This window comes from Podarcis cretensis, assembly GCF_951804945.1.
Source record: "Podarcis cretensis genome assembly, chromosome: 4".
In the NCBI taxonomy this organism is placed as follows: domain Eukaryota; kingdom Metazoa; phylum Chordata; class Lepidosauria; order Squamata; family Lacertidae; genus Podarcis; species Podarcis cretensis.
The window spans coordinates 39,043,970-39,071,919 of NC_137173.1; the positions used below are offsets into that span (position 1 = coordinate 39,043,970).

The 27,950-nt window shown below is 41.9% G+C and overlaps 1 protein-coding gene across 7 annotated transcripts in view; it reads left to right on the top strand.

The window, feature by feature from the left end:
• Positions 1-18,823: 18,823 nt before the first annotated feature.
• The window catches only part of PHLDB2 (pleckstrin homology like domain family B member 2), a 76,103-nt gene continuing 66,976 nt past the window's right edge, over positions 18,824-27,950 (top strand). For all 7 annotated transcript variants that reach the window (XM_079974333.1, XM_079974334.1, XM_079974336.1 and 4 more), the window contains exon 1: positions 18,824-18,906. The gene's annotated coding sequence lies outside the window, so the exon portion shown is untranslated. The remainder of the gene's footprint in view (positions 18,907-27,950) is intronic.

Sequence of the window (27,950 nt, forward strand, 5' to 3'; positions counted from 1 at the left end):
TCAAATCCGACCGACAGGGTGAGCTCCCGTTGCTCTGTCCCAGTTCCTGCCAACCTAGCAGTTTGAAAGCACACCAGTGCAAGTAGATAAATAGGTACCGCTGAGGTGGTAAGGTAAACAGTGTTTCTGTGTGCTCTGGTTTCTATCACGGTGTTCCGTTGCACCAGAAGCGGTTTAGTCCTGCTGGCCACATGACCCGGAAAGCTGTCTGTGGACAAACACCAGCTCCCTCGGCCTGAAAGCGAGATGAGCGCTGCAACCCCATAGTCACCTTTGACTGGATTTGACCGTCCAGGGGTCCTTCGCCTTTACCTTTTTACCTATATGTGACTATTTCATTTATTTGTCTCATAAAATACAATTGGGGAAATCAATAAAAATCCATATAAAACAACAAAAACAATATTCAAATAAGTATCCTTTTAAAGCTAAAAGAAAGCAGGCAAAAGCTATACACGACAGATAAAACTGAGCAGGGCGGAAAAAAGAAAATATTAGGAATTAGGAATCAGAGGCAGAGAGATATGTCTTTAAAAGGCTGTTTAAAGCTTATGACCAGGATGTGCCTGCCTCCCGTCTTCATTACAACTCTGGCTCTTAAGCATGCAGAACACTTTGAAGTTCTGATTGCACCACCTCTCCAGTTCAACAGTTCGTCCTTCGCTTTGTCACATTCCCAAGTCTTTTTGTGAGAGAGGGTGAAGCAGTCATTTCCTGGAAAGGATTTTCACCACCACTGAAGACATCTAATGATTCAAACGCCACCTTCCCCAAAGTGATGACTTCTTCAGAATCGCCTTCAGAAGTTTCTGCCATCAAGAGATGAGCTAAAAGTATTGATGCATATATGAATAACGACATTGGCTTTATTTCTACCTTCCTGTAAACTATTGGGCTACAATGCAGTCTGATGCCGTAACCCAAGAAAGTCACGTGTATCATATATCTCGGGGAAGGTCTTATTACTTGTTCCATGATTGCTATTTGAATCTCAGCTTGTTTTGAGCAGAGCCGAGTGTGACAACTGTAGAGGATAAAGAAAAAGCCCTAATGTGAGAGGCATTGATACAGAAAGTAGCAAATCAAACCAGAACTGATGAGAAAGCTGGCATCTTTCCCTTTGTGTACAAACAACACCTTAAATGGAGCTCACAAAAGAATTGGCACACCTCTGGGACATTTTTTGTGCGCAGTTTAAAAATCTGCTGACTCAAACAGCAAGGATGCTTCCAGACCACTGCTATTTGGGGGTGGGATTCAGTCATACATCTGCAAACTTAGGTTGTTCAGTTAAAGCTGCTTTGGTATTGTTGCACAACAAAGCCACACACACACACACAGTGCAACTTTCACCCCCTGCCTGAGCTTTTGAGATAATTCATATAATGGGAAATGCACAGAAAAGTGTATGATAACTTTTGCTGGAGGCAACATTGTCTAACCTCTCTACAAACAAATTGGACTGAATGGAAGTAAGATAGCTCAGTTGGTAGATCATGAGACTCTTAATCTCAGGGTTTGAGCCCCACATTGGGCAAAAGTTTCCTGCCTTGCAAGGGGTTGGACTAGATGAGCCTTGTGGTCTTTTCAAATTCTACAAGTTTATGATTCTATGAACTCAACATGGTTTTTATTATTGTTACACAGAGAAAAATAAGTGCACCCCACCTTTTCTAATGGATGTAATTTAGATGTACAGAATTTGGGGGCCTTAATGCCATAACTCACTGTTCTTTGCAAATTTGTTATTCACCATAGCATAAAATACTGGTCATATTTAAAAAAACCTCTCAACTGACATTCAGTATTAATACCCAAACCTGGCAGCTCAATCAGTGACTCCAGAAACCTTAAGGCATCATTTCACAGACTATTATTTAAAATCATAAAATTAAAAGTTGCAGCAAATTGCCTTATATCAGGTCTGACCACTGGTCCATTTAGCCAGTGCTCTTTATCTAGAAAAAGAGGTGCCGGAGCTCACCATGAACTTCTCCCTTGTTCTCTTAGAATGGCAATGGCACCCACCTGAGAAGTGCTGGGCTCTGGTAAACTCTGGCTGAAAAAAAGGCCTTGCATTCAGCTCAGGATTGTCAATTACAGTGGTACCTCAGGTTACATACGCTTCAGGTTACATACGCTTCAGGTTACAGACTCCGCTAACCCAGAAATATTACCTCGGGTTAAGAACTATGCTTCAGGATGAGAACAGAAATCATGCTCCGACGGCACAGTGGCAGCAGGAGGCCCCATTAGCTAAAGTGGTGCTTCAGGTTAAGAACAGTTTCAGGTTAAGAACAGACCTCCAGAATGAATTAAGTACTTAACCCAAGGTACCACTGTAATGGCATTGGCTCTCCAGGATTCCAGACACGGAATTTTCCCTTGTCGTACCTGGAGATGCCAAGAACTAATGCTAGAACTTTTTTTCATGCAAATTGTGTGCTGTGTCCCTGAGCTACAGACTTCTTTCCAAAAGTGAAAAAGACAGTATAACAAATCCCTATTAATGGGGCAAAACTCACAGGTTTTTTCAGTCACTGCAAACTGTAGAAGGCAATATCTTTTACTTTCATGTTTGTGTACGTGTGTAGATTTGAAATATGAGTTTCTCTGCTTAGAAACAGAAACTTTGGAAGCCGTACTTGCCTTGCAGCGTTCCAAGATCTGCCTTGGCCAATGTAGAATAAATTGCCTGGAGCTGTTGCTGATTCACTTTTGACTTGAGTCGAGTGCTGTCATCGTACCATAGGAAGGAATTGAGAAAATCTGCATGTGAACCTGTCAGTTTTTCTTTCGATGCTTTCGCCGAGGCCAAGTTTCCAGTTTATATATATTCAGCATGACTCCATTTTGTTTGGAATTCAGCACCAAGCATATGCCATTTCAATTTTGACCTTAAAAGTCTAATCAGGTTTTGGTACACATTTTTACCTAGATACACATTTTTACCTAGATAAAGTATGTCTTAAAGAAAGTAGTAGAAATGTTATGGGTATCATATGTTCATGCAGGTATATGGCTATCATATGCTCCTGCAGGCACACACACACAAAAAAAAAAATTTAGTAATTTGGAATTTTGTACTTGCATTACATACAAGTTAATACTCATTTGCAGGGGTGGGAAGAACCAGTGTAGTGCAAAAAACAACAACAACTTAAGTAAAGTTATTTTTCTGAAAGCATCTCCTTATAGTTTGTCCCTGAGAAACACAAACTAGTATTTCTATCTTGCTTTCCACACCAGTGAAGTCCCATAGATAACTGCCACCATATACAGTATGAAGTTTCTACTTTCTGTGTTTATATGTTCATAAAATCACTTTGAAAAAATTCAGCCTCACATTGTAGAGCATTGTTGAAGGCTCTATGAATCAATTAAGTTGTAGCACATAAGCCCTCCTCTTGTATTGTTTGTGTGGAGAGGTGTTGACAGAGATTTTGACACAGTGCATTTAGCTCCTCCCCCAAGGCTATGCTCCGCCTCCTGCCCCTGTGCTGTCATTATGTTCAGCATTACAGTGGTACCTTGGTTCTCAAACTTCATCCGTTCCAGAAGTCCATTCCAAAACCAAAGCGCTCCAAAATCAAGCTGCACTTTCCCATAAGAAAGTAATGCAAAATGGAGTAATTCGTTCCAGACTTTTAAAAACAAGCCCTAACACAGCAATTTAGCATGAATTTTACTATCTAACAAGACCACTGATCCATAAAATGAAAGCAATAATCAATGTACTGTAAATAAGTAAGATAGTATTGTAGATGTTAAAAAAAAAAAAATCTTACCTGCACTGATGATAATCATTGTTTGGATGGGGTTTTATTTATCCATTTCGACAGTCACACAATCAATCAATCAATCAATCAATCATTCAGTAGCTGAACTGGGTTCCACACAGTCACAAAAACAAATTAACTGAAAAAGCCTCAAAAAACAAAAATGCAAAATAGATAGCAATATCCGTTCCAGAAGTCCATTTGAAATGTTCGAAAACCAAGGCGCAGCTTCTGATTGGTGCAGGCGCCCCAGAAACAATAGCCAACAAGCGCATCAGACATTCGGCTTCCAAAAAATGTTCAAAAACCAGAACACTTACTTCCAGGTTTTCGGCTTTTGAGAACCAAGGTTTTTGAAAACCAAGGTACCACTGTACATCAGCAGTGGGAGGCCTTCACAGTGACTGGAGGCTCCCTCTGTGATTTTGAACCCTGGCCAATCAGGATCGGGCTTCCCACTGCAGACAAGCTAAACATTAGAGCAATGGTGGGGGCAGGTGGAGAAGCATTAATTCTGGATAAGCACACAGGCTCTACTTTGTGACCATGTGCATGGAAAATTTGCAGAACAAAGTAATTATAGAAGTACTGTAGCTGTGTCACCATGCATCCTACATGGTTAAATAATCTAATAGCTGCCTGAAGAGCAATGCTTGTGTGATAAAGAACTCTGACTTTTGGAGCAATCCAGTAAATGAATTCTCCCAGGTAAGTGGATATGAGATAGCAGCCTTAATACCTCTTCATGTAGAGGAATACTTTACTTAATGACATGGTAACTGCATTCTTCATGTTAAAAAATAAATTTAAAAAGCACTGGCAACTGTATCTAAACAAGTTTCTGTCTTTATTTTGAATGGAAAAACTCCAGAATTCCTGCCAAATGTGTGTTCCAAGTTTCAGAAACTCCAACAAGTTTGTCATGCCAACTGGGTCACTGAAAGGCTGCCTCCACTGTGGTCCAGGATTGTATCTGGCCTGTCCTTTTGGGTGTATTTTTTCTTGCAGAACTTTAGATAAATATAAAGATTGTTTGTTTATTTGTTTGTTACATTTTTGACAATACTCCATATGTTGAGAGAGAGAGAGACGAGACAGCACTCTTCAGCTTTAGGAAATGTTTGACAAAGCTGGGCTGGTGTTTGGGGGAATCGGTTTGAAATACATTCTTTTTTGTCATAAAGAAGTGACTTTTATTTTAAAAATCAACAGTATGGTTTTTGGAAAGGGGAGGAAATGTATACAATTATTTCCCATTTCTGTGGTCTCTCTATACAAAGAACAATGGACCAGTTCACATTATCGGACTAGCATTGGACATTGTTGTGTTCAGAGCATATTATGTGATAGAGAGATTAGCTCATTTCAGACCCTTATGCCGTTCCGCTTAAGCACACGTACAGTGTGGGATGTGACCCTAGTCCTGATATAGATCCTGATATAAATATGTTCCCATTTGCATGCATGTGCACACACCACAGAAATGTGAGAAACATGCATCCATTTCACTTTGCCACTGTTAGCCAGTTTGCTTGACTTGCTATTTAAATGCTAAGTATTATTGTTATGACAATTATATTATTATTATTATTATCTTGGAGACTGTGGTTTATTAAGTGTGCTGGGAATTGTAGCTCTGTAAAATGTAAACTACAGTTCTCAGATTCTTTGGGAGAAGCTAAGTGCTTTAAGGGACGCAGGTGGCGCTGTGGGTTAAAGCCTCAGCGCCTAGGGCTTGCCGATCGAAAGGTCGGCGGTTCGAATCCCTGCGGCGGGGTGCGCTCCCGCTGCTCGGTCCCAGCGCCTGCCAACCTAGCAGTTCGAAAGCACCTCCGGGTGCAAGTAGATAAATAGGGACCGCTTACCAGCGGGAAGGTAAACAGCGTTTCCGTGTGCGGCTCTGGCTCGCCAGAGCAGCGATGCCACGCTGGCCACGTGACCCGGAAGTGTCTCAGGACAGCGCTGGCCCCTGGCCTCTTAAGTGAGATGGGCGCAGAACCCCAGAGTCTGTCAAGACTGGCCCGTACGGGCAGGGGTACCTTTACCTTTACCTTTAAGTGCTTTAAATGTAGGGTGTGGGTGTGTTTGGCGGGGGAAGACACTTGGAATAGCTGTAATCTTTTGGTTTTTTGTGGTGGACAGTATATGATTGTGCTGAGGTTTGAAAAAGGAATCAGTGGTAGTGCTGTTCTGCTGTCACTTGCATGATGTTGTGTTTTAATTCCATCTCCTGCTGGCAAGTTTTCGTGTGGCCCTAGACCAGCAAGTCTGATGAGTTCTTATATATAAGCTCCTACCAGCATCTGCCCTGCAAGGCTGTTTTAAGATGGGTAATTACAAAACAACCACAAAGTCAAAGATTGAGTAATGGCATAAAGAACATATGGTAAGTAAATAACTGCAATTTGAGGGGGTTCTTTTAAAAAGAAGCCTCAAAGATGTCTTTCTCAGCAGCAAAAAGGCTGCAAAACTAGGGCCTCAGATGTTTCTTCACTTAGATGTGCTACCCAGTTTCCTCAGTCAGATCAGAAAGCATTCTGCCGACCTAAATAAACTTACCCAAGATGCCCTTTCTCTGCACATAGAGTCTTCTGTAGTTCCAGGACATCAATTGCAGTTTCGGAATCCCCAAAAGAGAATTGTTGAAAGAAAAATAATGTATCTATCCAATTTCTGGTTACTGTCAGGCCCAACTGTAATATTGCAATTGCATCGAGGACAAATTTAAAGCAGACATCCAAAGATTAAATCCAGACGTGGTAGTGATAGAGAATTTCTTCAAGAGATTTCAGATATTTATACCCTATCTGTACTCCAAATGGGTTTGAGTGAAGTTCATGTTCCATTGTGGTCAACAGCACCATTTTTAGATGTTGCTCACAACCTTTGTATCTGCTGCAGCAAATATTTAAATTATGTCTTTTTCATATCCAAAATCAGCTCATTTCCAAGTCAGTGGGAGGATGTGAACTGCGGGCTCCTGCATGTTTATTCAACATCCATTCTGATTTTCTGGCATAAAGCCTATGCAGTGATTAGACTATGTCTGATCTTCACTGAGTGTTCATTCTGATTTGTTTACAGGGAGGTTATATGAGAGTGCACCCTGCGTCTGTCCGGATTTGCTTGTGAGGCGTTTACACATCTTTCAATGAAATGTTCATTTGGCACAAACTTTTCAATGCATTTCCCCATCACTTTGCAAACTGCAAAAACCTCCAAAGAGCTGAAGACTAACATAAAACTTAAACTAAAGGATCACACAATGGTGAGACAGCAGGTAGCACACTACCCTAGCATATGCATTTTTGTACATAATACATGGCTGAGGAACTGCATTGCAAAATTCAGAGAAATACGAATTTCAACAGTGTTTGCATATTGGTTTTGAATGTGTGAATTGGTTACGTTCACCTTTTAAATGAATCCTAGCTGAATCTTACTTAATTGTTCCAGTCCTGAATAAAGAGACTCTGTTTTTCAATACATGCAAATCTCCCAGACTTTTAACTAGTTGCTAATCTAGAGGAAGACATGTGACATTTTCCTAGTTTTGGCATATTAACATTCTGGGAGCTGCTAACAAATATGTTATCATTTCCATTCACCCTGGATCTTGTTGACAGTGGTAGCCCAGTATTTACTGCTGCTGCTGTTGTTGTTGTTGTCGTCATCATCATCATCATCATCACCATCACCATTTCTGATATAACTAAATCCCAGATTACTTGAATATTAGTGTGTGCCATATAATATGAATTACATTAGCTCCTGGCATGTTGCATCTACAACAGTGGTCTGTATTGTTGCTCATCATCCCAATCTCCAAGCAGTGTGAGATTTCAGGGGTTCCAGGGAGGCTTACCTAATGTTCGTGTTTCCTTTGGAATGAGGGACAGCAGAGAATGTGGTCTTTAGGATATATGGTTTATTTACATACACACATATATATAACCGGAACTTGTGATGGAGAGCTTCTTGGTTGTTCCAGGAATTGAATCTGTGCTGGATTCAAGAATTAGAAGGGGGCTCAGGCCCCCTCCAAACTCACAATAGTATATTCTTGGTATATATTTTTCAATCCAACTGGATTAGTAACTTGTAAAATTTTCCTTAACTTTCATACGTATAAACGTGAAACATTATTTTTAAATATTCTGTTGGGTGTAAGTTTTACTTCCTTTTGTAAACCCTACTTTCATCCATGGGATTCTTTTAAAAATTGAGTGCCGTAATAGCTAAGAACTATGATTAAATATATACAAACAATATCAACATCAAAGCTAAGTGTTCAAATAGCCATAGAAATAATGATGCTGCCTAGAGGGGAGTGCAAGATGGCAAACATCCCATTTCATCCTCAGAACTCTATGATGTATTTATCCTGAAAGATCATGATTGGTGCACATTTAACCAGTGAGCTTCATGGGCAAGAACTGAAGTCTTCCTTGTTCATGCCCTTATACTACCTCACATACTGGCTCTTTGTGGGCTTCAAAAATGCTTCACAGCAGAAGCGCAGCAAGAAAGATGTGAGGAGTCTGCACAATAAATGAGAAACAAATGTGCACTTAATATGCTATAAACCTGATTATGTGAAAAGGCCCTTAATCTTGAACTGATAAATTGAAAAACAGCAATGTACATTAATGTTCTACTTATGTAAAACTAAATGTAATTTAAAGCATATGTGCTATTTTCTCTTTCTGTGCGTCAGCATATAAGAATCTTGGCTATAGGATAACATGACATGATTGAAACCATATGTTCTCTCACAAACAGGTGGGGGAAAGCTGATTAAAAATGTGTGAGAAAAAGGATGGAATTGTTATTTCTTCCAAAAAGGTGAAGAACCATGGGCCGGTGCTGTATTCCAATTAATTCTTTTAAATTATTTAATTTAAAGAATGGTTTACTTACCACTTAAAAGAGCAAAAAGCTGGACAGGAGGTTTATTATTCTGCTGCATTTTTGGACCCTACTGGTTGGTCCTTCTTCAGGGCAATAGCATGAAAAGAAGAGAGACAGACAGCACACCTAAATGTTTAAGCTTCAATTTTCTGAATTTCCCTGAAGAAGGACTAGCACTGTGTTGACATATAGGAACACTGAAAACAAAGAAGGTACTCCAGATGGATGGAAAGGGCAGGCAATCTCATTTTGCTCCTCAAATATTGGCTGGAATCAGAACTGTCCAACCCAGAGCCATCGCCAAAGCATGATAGAGATGAAGCCTAAGGCTTATGTCTTAGGCACGCTCATTTGTGAAGAAGCCCATTTAATTCAGTACACAGTATAGTTGATGTATCATGTTTTCCTGGGATTGTGACCCAGCAAAAAGTCTAATGGTCACAGCCTGTGTGCACATTATTGTTCTGGGATTAGGGCTTTGCGCAGATGCTAGAGCTGACGTTTGAGGCAGTAGCCAGCTGTTGCTGAGTTTAATTGTCACCTGTTGTTGGTGACAGCGTGACTGCCTAAGTTCCTGCTCACCCGCTTTTCATCACCATTGCATTACCCATTGCACCATCATTTTAAATCTCATATGTATGCATAGACATGTGCATACCTAAAAGGTAGACAAATGCAGAAGTGCTCCTGTGTCCTAGGAAGTGATAGTAAAGGAATGATATACCCTATCCTTGCATGTTGATATGCCACATAGCTTTTTACTGGGCCCACATGAGGTCTCTGGCATAGGATTTATGTCATGTGGCGGATCTGAAGGAAATTTCTGGAGCCATTTTTTTCAAAACCACACCCCTATAGGAGAAAGTGAAGAGAGAGAAAAGATTTGTTTTGCTTCCTGTTGAGTGTGTTCCATTTGTAAATTGAGTCCCCCCACTGCTATGGGAAAGCACGCCTTGGTTTAAGACCGCTTTGTTTTAAGAACCGACTTCCGGAACGGATTAAGTTCGTAAACCAAGGTACCACTGTAATGAGTGTTAGCACATCAAAGGAGGGACATTCCCCTGAGTTATAAAAGAGACCAGAATTTAGGGTAGGGGAGAGGAATGGGGTTAGAGTTGGGACTGATGTGACCAGGAAGCAAAGAGAGGAGCTGCTATGCTGCTTTGCTTCTGCTATAGAGTAAGCGAGCACTTTTTGGGGTGCTGCTGCCATGAGCCCCTCCACTAAAAGCTCCAGTAATAGACCATATATCATAAAGACACTAGCCTGTGCTGAGCCTCATTCCCAAAGAAAACACTAACCCTGGGTAAACGCTCACCCCAAGTGTACCACTCGGCGATAGATTGGGGTGGTGTGTAACAATATATTGCAAGCACCATGAAATGGCTGTGGCAGTGACTCCTAGCGGTGGCCTGTCATGTTTCGCCATCTGAGGTAAACAGGAGGTGCCGCTTCCTCTCTGCTACTGCCCCACTGCTGAACCCTCAGTTGTGTGGCAGTGGCAGCATCCGGATTCTGGCGAGATCTTGTGAGAGAAGCTGATGCCACTTCTGCCCTGGTGGGGTGGCTGCCTCAGTCTATCTCTTGAATAACCCAGTCCTGGTGATTCCTATTAGCTGCGGTAACATGTAGAAGTAAACCACCAATAGGAACTTAATCTGGAGATAACCTGAAATCAGAAAGGACTATAGCTTATTGCAATAATTTCTCCCCTTCTGTACAGTTCATGTTATATTTTGCTTAGGTTTCCAAAGTCATACAGTATTTTAATGTGCAGATGGAGGAAGTGGGTGGGTGCTATCCTATTATTTCCCCCCTTGTTTTATGATACTGCCTATGGAGGATACAGTTGCTAAATAATCTTGAATATTCTTGAGTAAAACAAAGTTTGAAACAGCAATGAAAACAAAAGCCCACAGATAATCATTAGACAAAACTAACATACTGTTACAGTAAGTGTGGCCTTTTATTTTTTATTTTTTACCATTAGATGTTGGTTTTGTAATTTTGCTTAGTAAATGAAGTCCATGATCCATTTCCAGAAGTTAGTTCTACTTGGTGATTCTGCAGGACTGAATATGCCTTTTGTCTGACAGAGAAGAACTTGTCTTACAGTCTTGATGCTCTCAACAATTCTGGTAGGCATGTAATCAGTTTGTGTGTTTGTGATGGGAGTAAAATAACAAATATCCGTAGCTGGTAACATTTGCAGTTGCAGACTTGCGTGTAAGGCTGCATACACCACCAATTTTGTTTTTTGTTTTTAATACTTTCTGAAATGTAAATTGGTGTTAAATATATCCAGATATTTTTCAAGCATTGTACATGAATAACTCCTGCTAAATATTTTGTAGAGGTAAGTTGTGGATTCAACAACACATGGGAGTGTTTTTGCATTCAAGGCTGGTTCCGTGTAAGGCAGTTGCTGTGAAATGGTCATGCTTTGTTCATTCATTTTATTAAGGGTGTGGAGAATTAAGTGGCCTTAAAATATTCACATGAACTAGCAGAAAATAGAGCAGACAGAGGGAAGGAAAGCAAATAAAATAACCCACTGTTCTTCTCAACGTCGGAGCTTATCCCACATTGAACAATGCCCTTTTCAATACACGACCCCAACATAAAAATGGTATTGCAGTCACAAAATGTGTGCTGGGTTCACTTTACTACAAATAAACTTCTCCAAATAATTTGATAGTATTTATATTCATTTGTCAACAAGGGTTCTCTGCTTAAAATATTTATTTAAGGTTTTGTGGAGGAAGGAAGGGGGAATCTAAATCTAAATATTACAACGTGGAGCACCAATTATGTTGACTCTCTCTTGGGCAATGCAGATTTTTGAGGGAATATGTCCTGAGATCTTTTGTGGGAACTGTTGGAGGTCCTGACAGGAACACCATTGGCTGTAGATGCCATATTAGTGATACCTTACCTCTGAGCCACGATGGGACGCAGGTGGCGCTGTGGGTTAAAGCCTCAGCGCCTAGGGCTTGCCGATCGAAAGGTCGGCGGTTCGAATCCCTGCGGCGGGGTGCGCTCCCGCTGCTCGGTCCCAGCGCCTGCCAACCTAGCAGTTCGAAAGCACCTCCGGGTGCAAGTAGATAAATAGGGACCGCTTACCAGCGGGAAGGTAAACGGCGTTTCTGTGTGCGGCTCTGGCTCTGGCTCTGGCTCTGGCCAGAGCAGCGATGTCACGCTGGCCACGTGACCCGGAAGTGTCTCCGGACAGCGCTGGCCCCTGGCCTCTTAAGTGAGATGGGCGCACAACCCCAGAGTCTGTCAAGACTGGCCCGTACGGGCAGGGGTACCTTTACCTTTACCTTTTTACCTCTGAGCCACACAGCAGCGGCAAACATGAAAGACACATGTTGTGGAACATTTGTCTTGCCACCCAGCCGCTAGACTCAGCCATAGATGCCATGTCAAGGGAAGCAGAAGAAGAAGAAGTGTTTGGATTTGATATCCCGCTTTATCACTACCCTAAGGAGTCTCAAAGCGGCTAACATTCTCCTTTCCCTTCTTCCCCCACAACAAACACTCTGTGAGGTGAGTGGGGCTGAGAGACTTCAGAGAAGTGTGACTAGCCCAAGGTCACCCAGCAGCTGCATATGGAGGAGCGGAGACGCGAACCCAGTTCCCCAGATTACGAGTCTACCACTCTTAACCACCACACCACACTGGCTCTCAGTGTGTCTTAACTGCCTATTTGTCACTTCCAGGGAGAGGTTAGAAGTTCAAAGCAATGCTTCTGAATACCAAGAGCTGGAAACAACAGGAGATGAGAGTGCTCTTGTGCTTGAATCCTGCTTGCAGGTCTCACACAGGCATCTGGTTGGCCACAGTGAGAACAGGATGCTGGACTAGATGGGCCATTGGCCTGATCCAGCAGGGTCTTTTATGTTCTTAATGCTAGAAGAACAGTGGCTTCAGGAGGAGTTCTAGCTGCCTGGAATTGTTCTGCCCGTGTATCTTTTGTGCTGGTCTCATATTGTAAATTCCCCTGGCAAGGTGTGGCTTCTACCAAATCCTTTAGTCCTTCAGCCAGCACACTCTAAATAGAGGTTGACGTGTGACTTGATGAATCACCTTTTTCAGTCTAATATGACTGTGTGGGCTAGTTTGTGTATATCTTTAGGACGTTTTTGCCCAGCTTGTGTAAAGCACCTTCACTTACCTAGAATAGTTTAAATATTTGGTTTAGGAGACAGGAAAAAATATTTTTATTTCTGTGGAACAGCCTCTGTCCACTTATATATTAAAGAAACCACACCAAAAACTTGTCAACATTGGCAAAGGTTCCCTCTTGTTTGGGTTGTCTCAAATTTATGTTTTGATGAAGAAGAAAAAAGGTACCTCAAGGTCAGAAATGAAGGTTTGGAAGCTACCAGGCTAATATGTTTTACAACCACATTATTTATATATTCAATATTTATCCATAACAAATATTATAATGCTCTTTAATATTGTAAACTGCTCGGTGATATTTGAATGAAGGGTAGTATATAAAATGAATGAATGATGATAAGATAAGCATTGTCTCAAATTGAGCCGTAACCATATCTGGTAAGTGGTTGGTGATGGAATACTAGCTATTTGGGGAGCATTGTACATATTAAATGTGCATCTGTAAGAATAGTTTTATTGTTTTTAGAGTTTGTGTTTTATTTCATTTTTATTGGCCTTTTGTTTTATAGGCCTTTGGTCTGATCCTCTTACACTTTAAGGCTTCTCTTTAAGGCATTTTGCACATGCTCAATGGTCTGCTTTTTCCCTGGTTACTTCACATGAACCAAGCCGAAGGCTTCTGGAGCAAAGTCTGGGTAAGCCTTGGCCCCAAATAATCCTTGATTTTACAGTTGCAGACCAGGCTGACATAAGGAATTCAGAACAGATCTGAATCAGCTGCACCCCTAGAATGGAATGTTATGCTAGGAAAGTATTTTATAAATGTCAAGGACCCCATACTCCACCCCTTCTCAACTGTAAGTGGCTATGTCCAATAGAAGCAACTTGTAAAACACAAGCATCAGAAATTCAATGCAAAAAGCTTTCTCTTACTAGTTAGGCAAGGACAACCACTGGTGTCTGATACAATGTAGAATGGCCTTTCAGTGCTCGGTGCTAATGAACAACACCTACTATTCTAAATAGTTTTTTAAAAAAAAAAACATCCTAAGTCAGTGACATATTTTTCTTCTGAGTCAACATGTTTAGCACCAGGTAGTTGGTCATTTACATTAATCAGGAGTCTGATTAAGGGAATGTTATGACTATTTTCAGGAAGCTCTTAACGGCTTAAGTGAATGGAAAACACATACGATTGCTGTAGCAACAAAGACAACAATTTTGTTGTGGCTGCAGACTGGCTTATGCACTAGCCTACTTAAGCAGTTTCAAGTTATCAGTTACTATGTTCCTTGTCTCACACAACCCCCTCTTTTTCATCCCTTCTCTTTAGACACACACACACACACACACACACAGTCATTGTTGATCACTATCATTTTAATATTTTATGTATTTGTTTGCTTGGCACATTTATGGCCCTTCCCTTATTGGAGATCCCTGGGCAGGTTACAACACACAGGGTACTTATTAACTAAGTTTTACTCTGAGGAAACTCATTGGCATAAATTAACATTGCAAAGTTAGGTCACTTTATTAATTTCAGTGGGTCTTTGCTGAGTAAAACTTAGTTGAGTATCATCCACAGTTACAAGCTAAAAATAGCATCACTCAGTGATATTGGGCTAGTAACTACCTTTCACCCTAACACATAAAGGTAAAGGTAAAGGGACCCCTGACCATTAGGTCCAGTCGTGGCCAACTCTGGGGTTGCGGCACTCATCTCGCTTTATTGGCCGAGGGAGCCGGCATACAGCTTCCGGGTCATGTGGCCAGCATGACTAAGCCACTTCTGGCAAACCAGAGCAGCGCAAGGAAACACCGTTTACCTTCCTGCCGGAGCGGTACCTAGTTATCTACTTGCACTTTGACGTGCTTTCGAATTGCTAGGTTGGCAGGAGCAGGGACCGAGCAACGGGAGCTCACCCATTGCGGGGATTCGAACCGCCGACCTTCCACCCGTGTCCACCCTAACACATACCACAGGATAAAATGAGGAAGGAAATTCCTACCTTGAGATTTGTAGAGGGAAAGTGAGATGCAAATGTTTTTCTTATGCTGTTTTAAACAGTTATGGCTTCCCCCAAAGAATCCTGGTGTAAACAGTCTTCACGAAGGCTTCACTCAGCTTTATTGATGTTGGTTAAATCACAGTGCTTGCCTTGCCAGGTCGTAACCATCACACCATGAAAGTATATGTGAAGCATATTGAACTCTCTCAAATACTACAAGCTAGTAGCACATTCGTAATTTGAACGTGGATCCTTACATAAAGAAAATGGCACGATCTAGGAATTAAGAGGAAGTCTCAGCTGGCTTGAGGGAGCCCCAAAACTGACAGAAGTCCACTATCTCTTGAGAGGAAAATACTAAAGGGGAAACCCAACACAGCTCAGTGAAGATTAAACGTGTTAAGTAAGCAAGGAATGATAACACTGTGTTGATGGGGGGATCAAATGGAATGGACACTGGCAGGCTTGGCTTCAGCACAATTGTCCTGTCATCTTCGCTACCATGCTGATGAAATGCCAGCTGGCTAATAGATCTGCCATTTAAAAAATAGTTCTGGGGGGCGGGGAACACACACACAGTTTTCAAAGAGTATTAACATCAGAATCCTATACATGTGAACTCAGAAGTAAGACGCATTGTGTTCAATGGGACGTACTCTGAGCTGCAGCCCAAGTGAAGTTATACATGCCTTTGTAAATGTGGCATCTATACAGAATAAAGTTTGGAGTGTGCATAATCTGGCATATTTCATCCTAGTTTTCTTCGCTGGGGTTCTAAGAGCTGGCAAGACTACTGGTGCTTCAGGATTTGCATCATAGCCAAAACCTATTCCCTTCTGAGTATCACTTTTATTTTATTTTAAAAAGATGAAACAAAGCAGTAGAGAAGGGCATGACAAAGTATTTCCTTTTGTTCAGCAATGTAACAACAGTACTTTTAAATATACTAGAGGTGTTGTTGTTTTTTTAAAAAAAGAATAAATGCTTGTTTTGTTCTTATGGATATTAAATAGGTATGCCTCTGTGGAATTGCTATAAAAGAACAAGATATGTGGGCTTTTGCCAGTTAGCATTCCATGTCAGGGATCTTTTATAATCTTATTTATATAATTTACAGTAAATATTATGATAACTGTGGTTCTTTTGACTTTTGTCTAGACATTAGGAATTTTATGACTAGTTTTAAACTGCCATGCTATGCCATGTTATTTTATAGCCACATGAGATATCATCTTGAATTAACAAGTCACTAACTAACAACTAGACACGATTTACAAGACACTTACCAGAAAATGAAACCTAATTTCCCAGCAGTTACTGGACCTCTTTGCTGGATTCTGCATTTTGCACGCAGCACTCAATGGCTTCTGATAAACAGTAATCAGAGTATTGCTTGCATGGCAGATGTTGGTGTGTGGACTAGAATGGGAAATGGGGAGAGAGGAAGGGAAGAGAGTGTATTTGTTGTCCTTGACAAAGCAGGCATTTCAAGCTGATGCTGTTGCTGTGTTCAAAACGCCAGATGGCCACCATGTGGAGCAAGAGGCACAATAACGGTGGGCATAAGACCACTTTCTGGGTGAGAGCCAGGATGGGATGTCTATAGTGCCCTAGTTGAAAGTTGGGGTGGAATCTATGGATGTTTGAAGATGGAGTCTTGGATCCAAACTACAGATACATCATCTGGACCATGGTGGTGCCTTTGTGCAACAATTCTACTTTCATATTGGCATGATTTTCTCCTCTGTTTAAAATATATATTGATTTTATATTTATTGATAAGATTGTTTATAATTGTTTCTATTTTTTAAAGCTATTGTTCATTTTATATGTTGTGAGTGAGTCACTTTGGGCACAATTTGTGGGAGGAAAGCTGCATCTACAGTGATGGTACTTTTCTGAAAACAAAGGGATTTTGTCAAAGCCAAAGGTTGCAGAATGCACCCAAAGCAATAAAACAGCAGCCTGGAGCAGAAGCAAGAGCTACAGGCAACCTCTTGCCTTAGTAATGGAGGAAACTCTGGCCAATGTAGGCACAGACTTAAAAGGATTATGTTGAACTCAACATTGTCTGGGCCAACTAAATGAATAATGACAAAACAGAAAAGGCCCTCAGCGTTTCCTGTGTAAGGTCACACATGACCAAAACAAACCCTCTTTTTTTGTGTGGGGTTGCTATAACCGTTTTGCAAGCAATTCGAAATGGCTCTCCGGAGCTCCTTTAGAGAGCAAGAGTTTCAAGGAGGCGAACTTATCCCAATCTTTTTTCTAAGGAAGTGATATTGAAGGGTTGCTACTTAAGCAGTCCAAAGGGTGGGTGCTAAGCAGTCCCCCTCTGAAATGTCCTCAAGTCTCTGTGCAAGAGGGGAGAATAAACACAGCTGGATTCCTGAGAGAGTCCGGCTGCAGACACCCTTTTCCTGCGAGTCTGACTCCAGTCCAATCTCTGGACAGGAGGAGGAGAAGGAGAAGGGGGAATCTTCTGAGACTAGACTCCTTTCCCTTCCCTCCCCTCTTTCTGGCTCTCCTCCTATTTTTCTTGCTGATGTCACAGATAGGAAGCTGACTCATGATGAATAACTATTTGTTGTTCCCCGGCAGCCTGCCCTTTTGCAGAAAATCTGTGCAAAGTTTTACAAGAGATTTCTCAACCAGCTCCCCTAAAGCGCTCCAGGCACATTGCTCCTAGCATGATGTCACGGGGAGTAGTCCTGGAAAGGGGAATTGTATTGCCGCAATCCAGGACTTTAGCCTGCAAAGGCTCTATCTGCAATGTGCTCTCCAGCAGCAGTGAGAAACTTGCACCCTACAAGTCAGCCAAGGGAGAGAGTAGGAAGTGTGGCACTCCAGAGCCAATGCTTTTATGTGGCCTTCCTCTTTAGATTGTAATAGGTCAGATTCAGATTTACACTGCAAGCCTAACCATGCCAACGGGCATTCTTACTCCCAGGTAATTGGGGTTAGAATTGCAGCCTCGTTCAGGTTGTGTGCTTAGGACAGCAGACACACTTTCTTGGAAGTAAACCCCACTAATTTAAGCTCCACTGATTTTAATTGGGCTACTCCAAGTATGAATAGGTCTGGATCCAACCCTTATTTTTTTAAAAAGCGACAATCCAGCCCTGCTGCTTTTGGGTGCCTTCCTGCTCATCTTGCTTTCATTGAATTGTAGAGCTGGAAGGGACCCAAGGGTCATCTAGTCTAACCCCCTGCAATGCTGAGTGGCGCCTTGGTTTTCTGCCCCCATCCTGTCCTAAAGTGGGTGTCACTGCAGCATTGGCAGCCACTGAAATCTACTTCCCAAGAGCCTCAAGGGAGGATTTCACCTTGTTCCCCAAATACAAGCTTTCTTCTCCAGAACTGGATTCTAGAAGGCCAACCTGAATTTCTTCTCCAAACCGAGTCTTGTAAAGACATAGCGGATTTACAACCGCAGCCAATAAATGTCCACTCAGAAGAAAATCCCACTGACTTCAACGGCCTCCTTCCTAAGTAAGTGTGACCAGCACTGCAGTTTATTACTCGTATTGCATCTTTATTCCAACTTTTCTCCAAGAAGCCAATATAGTGCAGGTGGTTGTTCCCTCTCCGCTTTATCCTCCCAACAACCCTCCCAGGTAGGATAGGCTGAGAGATAGCCAAAGTGCAATCAGATGCACAGAAAGGTATTTGGAAGTATCCCCCTCCCCACTCCTTTTCCCCTTTCTCCCAGCTCGTTAGCAGTGCTCGGAAAACTCCTCTTTCTTCCTGACTCTGCGCGCGTCTCTCGCACCCCTCCTCTTTCGATCCTTCCCTCTCCCTGTTATCCCGGAGGGAACGAACCATTGTAGCCGGGAGGGGGGGGGTGAGTTTGTGTGGCGGCGCTCTTTGGCTGGAGCTTGGATACCCTAATGGGCGGGACTGGCTTCGGCTGCGCGGGGAGGAATAGGAGCAGGAGGAGGAGGAGGAGGAGGATCCTGTCGAGCTGAGGAAGGAGGCGGGAGGGGGGGTGTCTCTTTTCGTAAGGCGCCCGCGATGGGAGTCTCCGGAGTGGCTGGGGAAAGCGAAGGATGCACAAAAGGCAGCAGCGCCAGGAGGTGAGTGAGGCGCTGCCTGGAGCAACTGCTTTTGTCCCGCGCGCGTTTGGGTATCTGCGCGCCTGAGCGCGCAACGTGCGGGGAGAGGGAGCGCAGAAAGCGCGCAGCAGGCAGCTTGTGTGCCGGGCAGGGAGCGCTGCTTGAAAAAGGCAAGTCCGTCTCTCCGTCCGGAAGCTAAACAAAACCCAGGAGAGGATTGTAAACTTTGCCCTGAAGTTTTGTTTTTGGAGGGAATGAATTTTGGAGGGCATCTCCTGAAAAGGCACCTACTTAACAACCCAAAACCTGTCTCTGTTGCCCACCAGGACTCCCTGCTCTTTTATGCTCCGTGGCAGACAGATTTGTTTTGTCTTTCATGGGGGAAGATTTACTGGTCGCTTTGCATGCATTTTAATCTTGCTGGGCTTTTTGCTTTTGCAAACTGTGGCGCGTTTGTTTTTCAACTTCTACAAATTTCTGCTAATGGGCTTGCTTAGATCAGGCTAAAAGCCTCTGCTGAGAAGAAACGGGGACAGCACAGCATTTGTTTTGTTTTTTTGAAAGTCCAGGGCACTGTTGACTTAATGTAAACTGTTCCCTTCCGCTGAGAATCATTCAGCAGAGCTTTGGTTAGGAACCCGCTGTAGCTGAAGAATTAGTGCTTGCCTTGAAATAGACTTTGTACAAACACAGCTAGGCAGTTTCCTCTCACCCACTTGCTGTTTCCTCCTGTAGGGTTTCCCTCTTTTGTATGTTATCCCAGATGATTGTTGCCCTTTAAAAATGTCTCTTAAAGGAAGCTTTTTGTGTTCTGTTCTCTTTCTCTTGATAAGCCCAAAGACTTCATCCGTGCATTCACAAATAGGATCTGTTTGGTGATGCTCTCCTGAGTTTTTCTAAGCGTAGAGTTTTTCTAAGCAAATGAAGATGTGATTTTACTGCTCTTATTCAAGCAAAGTTCATTGGTTGTTGTCAGGAGAGCACAGGACAGAAGTTGAAACATGTGCTTCAGATCACATAATCCAGAACTTGAGCCTGGAAAATGATAGCTGTGTTTGTCTGTTACAGCAAACACGCACACACAAAGAGAGAGAGAGAGAGAGACGTCTTGTGGTGTCTTAAAGACTAACAGATTTATTGTGGCATAAGCTTTTGCGGACTCGTCAGACACACAAAGTGCTAGTCATGGTAGACTGTTTACGTATTTTAAATCTGTAGGATAATTTACCCAGAAATGCTTATGAAATGCTGAATCAAGTTTTCTCTAAGATGTCACTAGACTCCGTCATTTTTGTGATCAAAGTGTAACATGCTGAACTCACAATCAGGGTGGTCAAGAGATGGATAGCCCCTTCACCGCAGTTTGGTCCAGTACATAGACTGAATGGTAGCCAACATAAGGTCTTTCCAATGTTACTGGATTCTATCTCTCGTCAGCCCCAGCCAGTATGGGGTGAATGGCCAGGAATGATGGGAGCTGAAGTTCAACACCTGGAGAACAACGTGTTGGCTCTGCCTGGCATAGGTTGCTGAACTGTGATCTTCTGAACTGGAGTTTAAGTCTCAGTTGTGTCAAAAACACAGAATGTCTTTGGATAATACAATCAGTGCTACCCTTATGTCAGGCATGGGGAATCTCTGGCCCACTGGATGTTGTTAGACTCCAGGTAGCATAGCCAGTGTTCTGGGAGGGGGCGAGCTGTGTCCCCATCTCTGCCTTAAGTGAGTGCACAGGTTCCTTGCATTGGCATTTTTGCTCTTCCACAGAAACTTGTGCAAAACCGGAGGTCACTCATACAGCTTGCACATCTCTGTGCAAGTACTGCAGAGAGAATGTGAGCACAAAGAGTTCATTCACTTGCTAGTTAGCACTTCTGGTATCATCCAAAGTTGCCACAGTGTGTGGTAAATCTCTGATCATCTTTTAAACAGAAATAATGGAAACCCACTTCAAAGCTATTGTGAAGACAAGAAAGACTGCTAAATTCTTTACAGAACATAAAGGCTATGTGCATAGGTTGTATAGATGTAAGCAGTAACTTTCCTTAAGTTATACTCTAGTAGCTGTCTTCTGCAGGTGTGGGATTCGGTGAAGTGTGTCACCTTCAATGAGTAGACCTTGGAATTCAAACATTATCATTGACTGACATGAGAGAACTGGTTGGGACTGGTTGACTATTATGGGAAGCAAGTTACAGTGTAGCGCCACCATCTAGATTCTGGTTCTTATGGTGATTAGCTATATGGGAGGTTAAGACTGTGCCTGCACCTCGGAATATTCTAAAGCTCATAATATAGCAGTTGCTTCTTCATAAAATTAGGGAACTGAATAAATGTTTTCAAGTTAGGAAAAACGTCAAGGTATGAATAGCTTTTCCAATTGGAGGGGTAGAATGCTGACTATATTATAGACAATTTCAGAGGCTGAGCAGAAGGAAAGGAGGCTGTGTGAATCTGAATTTATATTCCAGGACGAGCAGGGATAAAATAATGGGTGGCAGACTGATTGGTTTAGCATAGGATCCCCTATTCCTTTAAGCCTCAACAGTCTACAGAAACAAAGACATTTGCAGGCTTTCAACCTGTGAAATCGACTTAATGTTTGCATGCTTTCAACTTGCTTTGCTGTACTTCTTCCTTCTTGATAATTATGAGACATAATTAATTCTAATTAGTTTGCACTGATGCATCTTCTATTTGATAAGGGATCTTGTTTGCCCTTCTGGTACAGGCTCTTATATAGTTTAGTTTGACTGGTCTTGCTGTGGTTCCCTGAACCACAAAACCACTGTGGAATGAAACCTCTTGGTGGTGATTGGCCTCTGTACAGTGCAGCCTAATGCATTTATGACAATGTCACTCAAAAATCAAGGGGGAAATAAAGCATATTCAGCTTGCATTGCTTTTAAAATTGATTTAACTTTAGAAAAAGGCAAAGGGATCACTGACCTTACAAAGAAGGGCAATGTCTGCTGTTGGCAAAGGTCTTTTCACAGCTCAGTGTGAGGTTTGGGAGATTCCAGGAAATCTAATGAGAATGAAAAATGCACTTGGTGAGAACACTTAGGAACTTATGATATTCTCACTGGAAATTCTAACCTGGGAACAGGTTGCCTGAAATTGAAAAAGATAATATGGAAGGTAATATAGAACCCATAAAGATTCAGATGTTGCAGCTCTAAACCTCTATTGAAATGATGTACAGTCGTATCTTGGTTTTCGAACAGCTTAGTTCTCAAACGTTTTGACTCCTGAACGTCGCAAACCCAGAAGTGACTGTTCCGGTTTGCAAACTATTTTTGGAAGCTGAACGTCTGATGGGGCTTCCACGGCTTCTGATTGGCTGCAGGAGCTTCTTGCAGCCAGTCAGAAGCCACACTTTGGTTTCCAAACATTTTGGAAGTCGAATGGAGTTCCAGAATGGATTCCATTCGACAAGGTACTAGGTTTCCAGAACTCTCTTAAGGTTTTCTCCTCCCACAGGGGTGGAAGATATGTTGACTTGTATTATCTCTGAAGCAAGGGAGCTATGGACTCTTAACTCCTTCTCCCGCTGAAGCAGCAGTGGATCTTCCTATGGTAAATGGAAGCCCTGAAGTACAAAATAAATGTCAAAAGCTAAGGTTGCAGAAGACTTCTACCCAATTTGGCATAAAGTTCTTTAGAAGGACCATGTGATGACAGTGTAACGATCTTCATCACCACCATTGCATAGTATCATCCTTCAGTCATTGGCTGTAATAAAGACATTGATAATATTACTTTGGCATATACTGCGTGGACTTCTTCCCACCTGGGTGTCAAATTATCTGTCGTTTCTGCAATGGATTTGGAAGGCACTTTACAGATAAAATTCGCTAATCTCCATTCTGACTTTGATAACATATTTGAACCAAAGTCCTGGGATTATTTTCAGTTTGTTTCCCCTTTGACAGATTGCTTGGTAAGAGGGAGTATCCATACTAAATTCTTGCCCTTCCTGGGTGGTTAAAATACATGGGAAAGGCTGGACCTCTTATAACAAGAGTGATTTTTAGTACATGAAGAGAATGGAAGTTTGCAACTGCTGAACACAGGGTTCATTTGGCTATTGTGTTAGAAATATTTACTTTATGTCAAAAAGCTCATTTTCATTCTGCCTCCTCCTTTGTGGGAAAATTGGGGAAATTGTTACAGCATGTAGTTGGCGTACAGTTCTAGGCATCTAGGCATTCTGCCTTGTCCTTTTTTCAATCCTGCTTCTAGCTTTGGGACACAGTTTGCTTCAATTGTTTCGAGATTAAGTTAGGAAGTTTCTGACCACTCTGGACCATCTCACACAATTGATGTCCAGATATTGATAAACCAAAATCTTTATTTTGTGAGCATACAGGGGTTATCCTTGAATACCTGTGTGAGTTTCCTGGTTGATAACCTGTGGGATTCTTTAGTGATCATATCTGCACTTGTTGTTACCAGCTCTGTTTGTTGAAAGACAGCAAGCAGCCAAAGGTTCGGAGTAGAGCATGGTGATACCACTCATCTCATTCTCCACTGTTCTAGGGGCAGAAACCTCTCTTCTGAATCACTGTCTGGGGTCAAGGTCAAATTATGACCTTGGAACTGAAGCCATACAATACAGAGGTGGTGGCACTGGGGATTTTAAATACTCATTTAACGTATGGCAAAGATGTGACCTAACACAGCTATCCTTCTAGATGGATGGGACATGGGTGGCGCTGTGGTCTAAACCACTGAACCTCTTGGGCTTGCAGATCAGAAGGTTGGTGGTTCGAATACCCGCAATGGAGTGAGCTCCTATTGCTCTGTCCCAGCTCCTGCCAACCTAGCAGTTTGAAAGCATGCCAGTGCAAGTAGATAAATAGGTCCCACTGTGGCGGGAAAGGTAAACGGCGTTTCCATGCACTCTAGTTTCTGTCACGGTGTTCTGTTGCACCAGAAGTTGTTTAGTCATGCTAGCCACATGACCCAGAAAGCTGTTTGTGGACAAACGCTTGCTCCCTCAACCTGAAAGTGAGATGAGCGCCGCAACCCTATAGTCACCTTTGACTGGACTTAACCATCCAGGAGTCCTTTACCTTACCTTCTAGATACTGTAAGCACTGTAGGAGGACCTTATTATTTGGGTTGGCTTATATCACTGGAACTATTTGTAGTGGTGGAATTTACCTTAAAGCTTTATATGCTTGGTAGATAATACCTGTGTGCTGGTTTTAGATGTGCTCTAAGCCTCTGAGATAGGACGGAATACAAGTCATAATTAATAAGAATACATGTTCTTCAGTTTTAGAAAATGGGTGTGAGTTTGAAAACTGAAGGGAAACTATTTTATAGAAATATATGGCTACTGCCTACTAAGAGCAGTTTGTTCTGGGATTGTCTTATTAACATTCTGTAGCACTCAGACATTCTTGAATAAGTACCTTGATAATTACAGTATGTTATGTTAACTGCTGCTTGCCACTTCCATCGCTGATGAGGTTTACTTCACATTTGGCAACACTGATGCTGTAGTTCTTGCTCTTATTAAAATGCTTTGACCATATGGAGCTATGAAGTAGTCAAACACGTTCTAGTTGTTACCTCGAATACATTGTCAGCATATGAGGGAGCATATTAGGGAGAGAAAAAAGAAGAGGAGGTGGTAGTTGGATCCAAGTATAGATAACTATTATGAGTTAAAAACAAGATAGAATAAGGCTGCAGTCATAGGCACACTTGCATGGATGAACTTAGTAGGGTTTTCTGGGGAAATGTGTAGGATCAGGCTGCATGTTTTGAACAGGTTCTTCAGAGAAAACCAATTACTGAATGTTTTGTGTAGGGAAAGAATAAATTGATAATCATACTAGCATTCGAAACAGGATTGTTTTTAAAACAAGGTGGCAAAAGTAAAAAAGAGGAGATGAGGACGAAGATGTAATAGTTACAAGGACTAAAAGAGCAAGAGCAACTAGAAGCCCCAAATGCATTTTATTATGCTCTTATTCTTCCTGTATGTTTTATTTCCATTGTTGTGCCAGTGAAGTAAATACAGAACTGCATGTGAGTGCCGGTTGTCTCTTTTCTGAGGATCCTGCAGTGACAGGAATGGTGATATATACTACTCTCTGGTACTTCATGTGTTCTTTCAGGGATCAAGAATCTTAAGCCTGCTTCCGGACAGCTTTAATACAGTTCTGTCTGCTTCCTAACATCCAGAGTTAGTTTGCCTTAAGCCAAAAACAACACTTTTATAATGTTCATTGCATGGGGACGGGTTTGAGGTTTCTTGGACTGAAAGTTGATTGTTCTAAATTTCACTCGAAATGAAATGATTTCCTTGCCATATGGTCAGAGCGTATGGTTTTTAAGCTTCCCCTCCTCCGAGATTATTAACCTTTTAAATGAGGTCCCAGCACTGTGGCTCAGTGGTAGTGCATTGGCTTTGCTTGCAGAAGATGCCAGGTTCTTCAGAATATCCTGGTAAGGCTGGGAAGGATTCCATCTGAAAACCAGGAGAAAAAGAACAAAATGAGAATATAAAAGCTAGGTTGATTGGCTTATACAATCTTGAATTCATTTGTTTTGTTTTTGTTGGAAGCTCCCATTCATCCTCATGCACCCATGAGATCTACAGCTTTGCCTACAAAACCAGCAAAGTGAAAGACTAGCACATTTGCTTTGCGACACACTCATATGTATAAAGTATTGTCCTTAGTTAGCATAAACATATATGCATAGATTTAGACATGATAGTCAGTGGGTGAAGGATGTTATGCAAACGGTAGGTGTGTCCTGTTGCAATTGACAGTCAAATGCAAACAAGGTGATGCGAAAAGGGGAAATGACAAATGAGTAGGAAGCCCTCTCGACTTGTAAGGAACCTTCAAAACAAGATGAGTCATTGACATAAACACTGGATAAGGAAGAATTCCTTTCTGGAGGGAGCTATCTGCTCTCAGGCTCTGTTCACTCCCTGTTTGATAGGTGTTAGGTCTGCAAATGAATTCCAGCTCAGCAGTGGCTGGTAGGTGGAAGCCCACTAACACAGAGGTGGAGAGCCTCAGGGCCACCAAGCCTCTCTTATCTGGCCCTTGGAATCCTTCCCAGGCCACATCCCCTATTGGTCCTGCTTTGTGTCCTGGTTTTGCCTGGTTGGAATGTGTTCTTGAATTCTGATAAAAACACTGTGATTCCCTAAACCTTTGTCTCCTGTACAAAGGTAAAATCTGCAACAGTTGCTCAGCTGCATTTGTCACCTGCTGCTGGCATTTGGCCCTAGAAGGGAATGTGGCCGCCAAGCTGAAGAAGGTTGTATCCCTCAGTTTCTCTGTTGAAAATAAAATAAAAATCAGTTCATCTCATCACACCCATACCCTTCAATAAAGTGTTGGATATAGGCTGCAATTTTAAACACTCATCCAAGTGAGATACATGTTATTGGAGCTGGGATTATATATTACTCTTGTATAAACTGCCCTGGGATTGAAAATGTCCTATAACTACCTTAATTAAAATCAAATCAAATCTTTCCATTAAATAGAGGGAGGCTTACGTCCACAAATGATATGCATGAAATGCAGCACAACTTATTTGCAAGTAAGCATAACAATGATAAATCAGACTGTATGGACTTTGCATTTCAGGTGTATGAGCTTCTTGAAAAGGAGAATGTGAGCACTAACCTCAGCTGTGGAACTTCTGATTTTTCTCCCAAGAATACTAATAGTAGATTTCTAAACAGACTTAACATCAGAGCTATCTGATGATGACTGTAAACCAAACCAAACAACGATACCCTTCCTTTCAATGTAGAATTGGTTGGGTTTTGTTTCAAGCCAGCAAAACTTCTCATCTGTACGTGTGTATCATCCTACCTATGTACATCCTGAAGACAGCCTTAAAAAATATTTTTTCAATAGATGTAGTCACCAGAAGTGTAGATTATTTAGCAAACTACTGTAATACTACCCGTTTGTTAAAAGATACTGCTCTTGCAATGTTCCACATGATTTCCTCTGAGGAAAAGAAAAAAGTCATAAGAGCTTCCTCTGCCAGTCTTTCCCCACATTTGTAGTGTTACAAGGGCAGTATTTTCCAGTGGTAAATTGTGGTTTATATGTCAGGTTCTTTCTATAACTCTTCTGTGACACTAACCCCTACCAGAAAGTTTAACATGCAACAGTCTGACAGACACCAATATCATCTTACTTCATTAATACATATACCCCAGATGTTACCGAAATACAACCTCAATGAATATTCAGGTTCATTGGATGATACCAATTTCTAGTCTAGTGAGAGAAGAAGAGAAATGTCTTTCTAGCCACCTTCTCTACACCATGCCTGATTATATATAGCTGTACATGTCCCCCCCCTTACTTGCCTTTTCTCTAAACTGAAAAGCTCCAGGTTTTTTAATGTCACCTCACCTCACTGCTTGAGTTGCTGCAGGCCATTGTTCATTGTTGAATATTACTTCATTTGATATAAGTTGCTTATTTTAAAGTTATGTTTTATTATCACATTTCTCTATTGGATTAGATTGTTATAAGGTGTACATTCTTTGTTTCTTCAGCTTGTAAACTGCCTTAGGTATTGTAAAAATAGAAAGACGGTATTCAAATTAAAAGTGATGGTGCTGATGATGATTTTGGATGCCCTTTCCTGCCCCTTTTCCATCTCTACAATACCCTCTTTGAGGTGCAGTATTCCAAGTGTTCTCACAGCATATATTTGTATAATGGCATTATGGCAATGGCAGTTTTATTTATTTTCAATTCCTTTCCTAATGATCCATGACATGGAAATCTCCATTTTCATAGCAGCTTCCCAGTGGGTCAACACTTTAATCAAACTATCCATCGTTGGCCCTAAAATCTCATTTGTGGTCAGCCACTGCCAGTTCAGGCCCAAAGAACATATATAGCCATACCTCGGGTTACATTTGCTTCACATTGCGGCTTTTCAGGTTACGAACATGGCAAACCCAGAAGTGTTTACTTCTGGGTTCGCCGCACGCATAGAAGTGATCTGCACGCTTTGCTCATGCACAGAAGCACTCTATCGCGCTTCGCGCATGC